Genomic DNA, 5,769 nt, shown 5'->3' with positions numbered 1-5,769 from the left:
ACCCACCACGAGGCTCACCCGGCGCACCAGGTCCGCCTCCGCAGAGCGGGAGTCCGGGCCGGGCGGGGGGTGCGGCATGGCTTCACGCACACGGCCGGCGCCTGCCCTCGGGACTGCATCCACCCCGCCTGCTCCGCCCACAGGCCGGCATCTAGGGCGTGAGTCCTGACACCGTGCACCGGGCGGCCTCCGGGTCAGACGTCCTCCGTCAGAAGAGAGGGTCCCAGGGCCAACTCCAGTGGCGGTCCCTCCTTACACGGCCGGTGGTCAAGACTGGCCCTGGTTTCCGCAGACCACGCCGGGCGCACGCTTGTTACTGAGGTTTTCCCCTGAAACTGTGAGCTCCTCTACCTCACCACCGAGGATGACCCAGCTTCTCCATCCTTCCGATCACTGGAAGGTCTCACACGTCCTGGGCAGCGCCTGCACCCAGACCATGGGCCGGGCTGCCCCTGAGCTGACCCACGCTGCCTCCCGCTCTGCTTCCGACCAGACGCTCCAGAAATTATTGGGCCGTGATTTCTGGTTCCTACCAGTTGAGGGTTGGAAACCTGGAGACCTCTTTCACCTATAGACCAAGCACCGTGCCGGCCTTTTCATAAGCACTCTCATTTCATGCTCCTCAGGAAAGAAGGAGCATCCTTGCTGAAAATGCACAAAAAGGAAACTGATGCACAGAGTTTGGGGTTTGAGGACAATAACCAGGATTTGAACCTCTGTCTGCTCGGCTCCAAAGGCAGGGCTCCTGGAAGCACATCTGAGCCGTCTCCAGACACCACGCGACCACCAAGTTACTGTCAACAACTGCTGCCCGATCAGTAGCAGGAGGCAAGGAGCCCTTCACTGGGAAAATGCTGCTGGACGTGCATAGGACACAGAGGTCTGCGCTCCATGCCCTGTTCCTACAGGACCTGAGTTCGAGCTGTTTTGGTCCAAACCCTCATGAGAACAGGTGACTGAACAAGCCTCCCACACGGGTCCCAGGGGTTCCCTTCCCTGGGGAGTGGCAAACAGAAACCAGATCCCAGGGTGCCCAGAGCATCTCCAGGGGGACATGTCCGCCGACGGTCCCCAACTTCAGTGCAACTCAACAAAAGTAGCCCAGCGTCAGTCTCGGCAGTGGGTGCCTGGAGACGCTTTGAACGGCCCTAAGTTTTCATGATTTCACACAGACCCACCTGTGTCTGTCTTACATCACACACACAGACGGACGTCAAGACAGACCCACACCTCCCGTCAGAAGAGGTTCACCGCACACTGTCTCATGCCATGTGGCCGGATGAGATATCTGCAGGGTCTCTCGTATTTTGCCAAGTGTGTCCTGATTACTCTGATTCAGCGGAGAGGCCCACAGCCCTCATCCACGGGTGCCGGACGGTTCGCTCAGCAAAGCCTCATGGGGTCCGTCCCCCGTCCCCAGGGTGCTCTGGGTGCTGCAGACGGGTGGAGACGTCTCCAAGCCGGGGGGCGGGGGCAGATACACAGGGTGAAACTGCTGAGAACGTGATGGACATCTAGGCTGCGGGTCACAGGGTGGGTTTATTCCTGGGGTCTCCACAGGGGCTCCATCAGTTTACATTCCCTCCCACCGTGCAGGGGGGCTCCCTCTTCTCCACACCCTCTCCAGCACTTACTGTGTGTAGGTGTTTTTCGATGACGGCCATTCTGACCTGTGTGAGGTGCTACAGACGAGCCCAGAGGAGACCAGGGACGTGGGAAGGAGCCCGCGGGGCGGCATCCGGGCCCACATCCAGGTGTGAGACTGACTGCAGGCCTGCCAGGCGCTGCTGAGGGAAGCCAGGCAGAGAGTATGGCGGAGGGGGCGGCTCTCCGCGTTACTTCTTACGATCGGTGTGCGTCCACAGCTACACTGAACTAAAACACTAACTCAAAATAAAGGAGGGCCCAGATTTCTTCTCTTACCCCCGAGGTCCTGACGCTGTGGGTCTGGCTGGGTCTGAAGAGGGACACAGAATGAACTACCCAGGGACCTGTGGTCATCGGGACTTAGGGCCAACCCAGGGCAACGACGCCTGCAGCCTGGCCCCCTCTCACAGGAGGCGAGGGCGGCCGTGCCCCAGGACGCCTGGCACCGAGCCGAGCGCCTGCAGCTGCATCTCACATGACCAGGCAAGTGAGCGGCTCTCTGATCGCCTTCAGCACCTGGCTTCTTCAAGGAGCTTCCAGACACGGTAAGCACCTCACTCATCAAATGGCGGGTGGCATGGTCTTCCCTGCCGGGCCCGCCTGGCCTAATGAACCTGCATCTCACCAGCGGCAGGGACAGCCCGTGCGTGCTGGGCTCGCCCCAAGCAGATCCACGTCTTGGGCTCCCGACGGCCGTGGCGGGCTCGATGCCCATGAAGGGTGGGACTCAAGGGTGCAGCGGTGACGGGGGGAGAGTGGGGATCGGCAGGCAGAGCTCCATGCTTTTTAATGATCCGCAGATCCCAATGGCAAAGGCAGTACTTACGTTCTGTCCAAGTTAAGGGATGATGAATAATTTTTCTCTGTGTACTTGGCAGATTGGTACTTGCCTCAAAATTATGAGAATAATAAGACCTTGTCTTAGGGAGTCTTTGCTCCGAGGAGTTCAAAACCTTCCAGAGATTGCTCAGCTTATCTTGCCATGCTGCTGTGCCAAGAAAAAAAAAACGCAAGACTAAGGGGTCAAAGTCACGTGCCTGATCAGCTGGGGCTACACTGAGATGAGATGGAAAGCAGTGCTTTGGAAGTCTGCTGTCTTCCCCAGGGGTCAATGCAGGGAGCGGCTGCGATTGCCCAGTAAGGCAGGGTCCGTCAGGGTAGACATCCTGGTGCACAGCAGACATCCACAGGTCTCAGCCGAGAGCCACACCCACTGCCGTTCACAGCATGGCTGACGAGGCCCCAGGGACCCAGGGTTCCTCCGACGCGTGGCTGGACCAGACCAGCCACGGAGGCCTTGCTGACCCTCCCTGTTCAGCCGGCAGTGAGGACCTCCCGGCAGCAGCAAGGACGAGGCCTGTGGGATGTGGAACCGGGCACCGCATGGGCCTGGGCCTCAGTTGCAAGGCCCCACGAGGCAGGTGAGCCTCTGAACCCGGAGCGGCGCGTCCGCCATCTCACCCCCACGCCTCTGGACCCATCCCCTTCTTCAGGAAGCACATCAGAGGAGGAGAAAACATGAAAATACCTCGTGCCAACCCACACGGAACTTCAGTTTCGCGAGAGAAGAAAGCAGGGTCCACTCATTTCTAAAGAGAGCCTACCCACCGCCCAGGTTCACTCCTTCCCTTTCTCCTTCTTATCAAAGATGACGAGTCGCCTCTGGGGCCAGCTGAGGGAGCGGGTCCCCCCGAGCTGTCCTGCCTTGATCAGAGCAGGACGCCTGGACAGGACCCAGACGGCCATGCAGGACCCCGATAAGCAGCGCTGCCAGGAAGTGGGGGCGAGAAGGGAGCAGCCAGCCCGGGACGCGGCTGCACCTCCTCCCCGCCCCGCCTCGGCTTCGCCCCTTGAGCTGGGCTCCCAGTCCCAGGGAGCCGGGAGGCGCGGGAGGGGCTCCGAGAGGCAGAGGGTCGCTTTCCCCTTCTGTCTCCTGGGCCTGCCCCATGGGGGCTCCAGCCACGAAGCTAGTCTCAACCGTGGGGGAAGCCCCTAAAATGCCCAGAAAAAACCCGCCTCTCTCTGGGGAACTGGGACATTGGCCCATGCGTCCCAGAGGATTTAGGGTTGGGGGAGGACCTTGCTTTTGTTTCTTTTTTTCTCTTGCCATTTGCCCTGAAATCCACCCAGTCCTGTGCAACTTGGGAGGGAGAGGGCTGGATCTAAGACTCAGCCAAACCGGAACTTCCCAGCCAAAGATCCGGGTCTCGGGGAGCACTGGGGAACTCTGCAGGGAGAGGCCCCCCAAGAAGCACGGACTCTGTGGGGGGTTGACTTGCAGCTGTGCAGGCAAGGGACGTGCCAGGAAAGCACAGCGAGGCTTTGAGAGGAGCCAAGGGAAGGACCGATGCTGAAGCTGAAGCTCCAATCCTTTGGCCACCTGATGCAAAGAGATGACTCATTTGAAAAGACCCTGATGCTGGGAAAGATCGAAGCCGGGAGGAGAAGGGGACGAAAGAGGATGAGATGGTTGGATGGCATGACCGACTCAATGGACATGAGTCTGGGTAGACTCTCGGAGTTGGTGATGGACAGGGAGGCCTGGCATGCTGCCTTCCACGGGGTCGCAAAGAGTCGGATATGACTGAGCGACCAAACTGAAGGCCCTAGTGAGAGCAGAGGTCTCGCTCTGGAACATTTTCATGTTATTTCTCAAAAGGCAGAGCCCTTCGCCTCATCACCCGTACCCCCACCCCACCCGGCAGCCAGTGGACGGTGAGGGTTGCCCGTGGGTGCCGTCCCCACTGGATGGCAGCAGGTGCAACGGGCTGAGCGGCCCTCCCTGACAGACCCCTGGGTCCCCCCACTGTGTCCCGAAGGTGCCCCCCACCAGAGCTCGGGCCGCGTGGGTGCTCACAGGGGCACCTCCCCGCCTCATCCCCCGGGCCAGATGCCAACTTGCAGCTTCTGGTCTTTGGGTCGTTCCGAGGCAGCAAGTCAGAATCCTTTTTCTTTCATAACAAGAAGAAAGTTTACACAGCAGGCAGGAAACGGGAATGAGAGTTGTCTGTCTCCCCCGTGGATGGGGAGAGAGAGGAACGGTCCATGCTGGATCTGCGGGAGACAGTCTACCATGCGGTCAGTGATGTCTGGAGACCGGGTGGCTGGGGAGGGAGCTGGCCCACTGGAGCCTCATGAGAGCGTAAATCAGCGGCCTCGAAGACTCCTGACTTCAGTAAACGAGCAGGTGGGCGTGTGCAACACTGACGTTTGAGTGAGACCGATTCACGTGCGTCTTCCATCTTGGCCGCGATTGCCAACATCAGTGATCAACGTGACAAAGTGGGGGCGGGGAGAAGACCTTTCTTGAGTAGACACCATGCTTCCATCATCAGCTCCTCCTCCAAGCTGGGCAGTGGAGTCTTCTTGTCCTGCACGGTTGAACTCGGTCCACACATTTTTGTTTCTCACGCGTCCTGGGGTCTCCCTGGCGGCTCAGACGGTAAAGCATCTGCCTGCAGTGCAGGAGACGCGGTTCGATCCCTGGGTCAGGAAGATCCCCTGGAGGAGGGAAAGGCGACCCATTCCAGTATTCTGGCCTGGAGAACCCCATGGACAGAGGAGCCTGGCGGGCTAGAGTCCATGAGGCCGCCAAAGTCAGACAGACTGAGCGACTACCACACGTAGGGATCATGAACTTGCTGAGCTCACTGGGCAGATGTGGGGCTCACACCACCATTGCTTCATTGGGGACACATCTCAGGCTTCCAGGATTCTTGGGCTTCCCTTGTGGCTCAGCTGGTAAAGAATCCGCCTGCAATGCGGGAGACCTGGGTTCGATCCCTGCGTTGGGACAATCCCCTGGAGGAGGGAAAGGCGACCCACTCCAGTATTCTGGCCTGGAGAACCCCATGGACTGTGCAGTCCCTGGGGTCACAGAGTCGGGCAGAGGCAGTCAGGCCTCTGCTGCATGGCTTTCTTGCTAAGCAAGCCTGTGTGCTTTTGTGGGTAAGCAAACCTGCTTTCTTGAGTGACTATTAACTTACGGGGTCTCCTGTGTTTCTCTGTTCACAATCGCCCGGTGGGGTTCACTATCTCATCACCTACCTTGTCCCTTCACTCTGTGCCTGTCATTCACATGCCAGTGTGCGTACCTACAAAGTGCCAATCAGAGCTGACCCG

The sequence above is a fragment of the Budorcas taxicolor genome, chromosome 8 (assembly GCF_023091745.1).
Source record: "Budorcas taxicolor isolate Tak-1 chromosome 8, Takin1.1, whole genome shotgun sequence".
Lineage (NCBI taxonomy): Eukaryota > Metazoa > Chordata > Mammalia > Artiodactyla > Bovidae > Budorcas > Budorcas taxicolor.
This window is presented reverse-complemented; position numbering follows the sequence as displayed.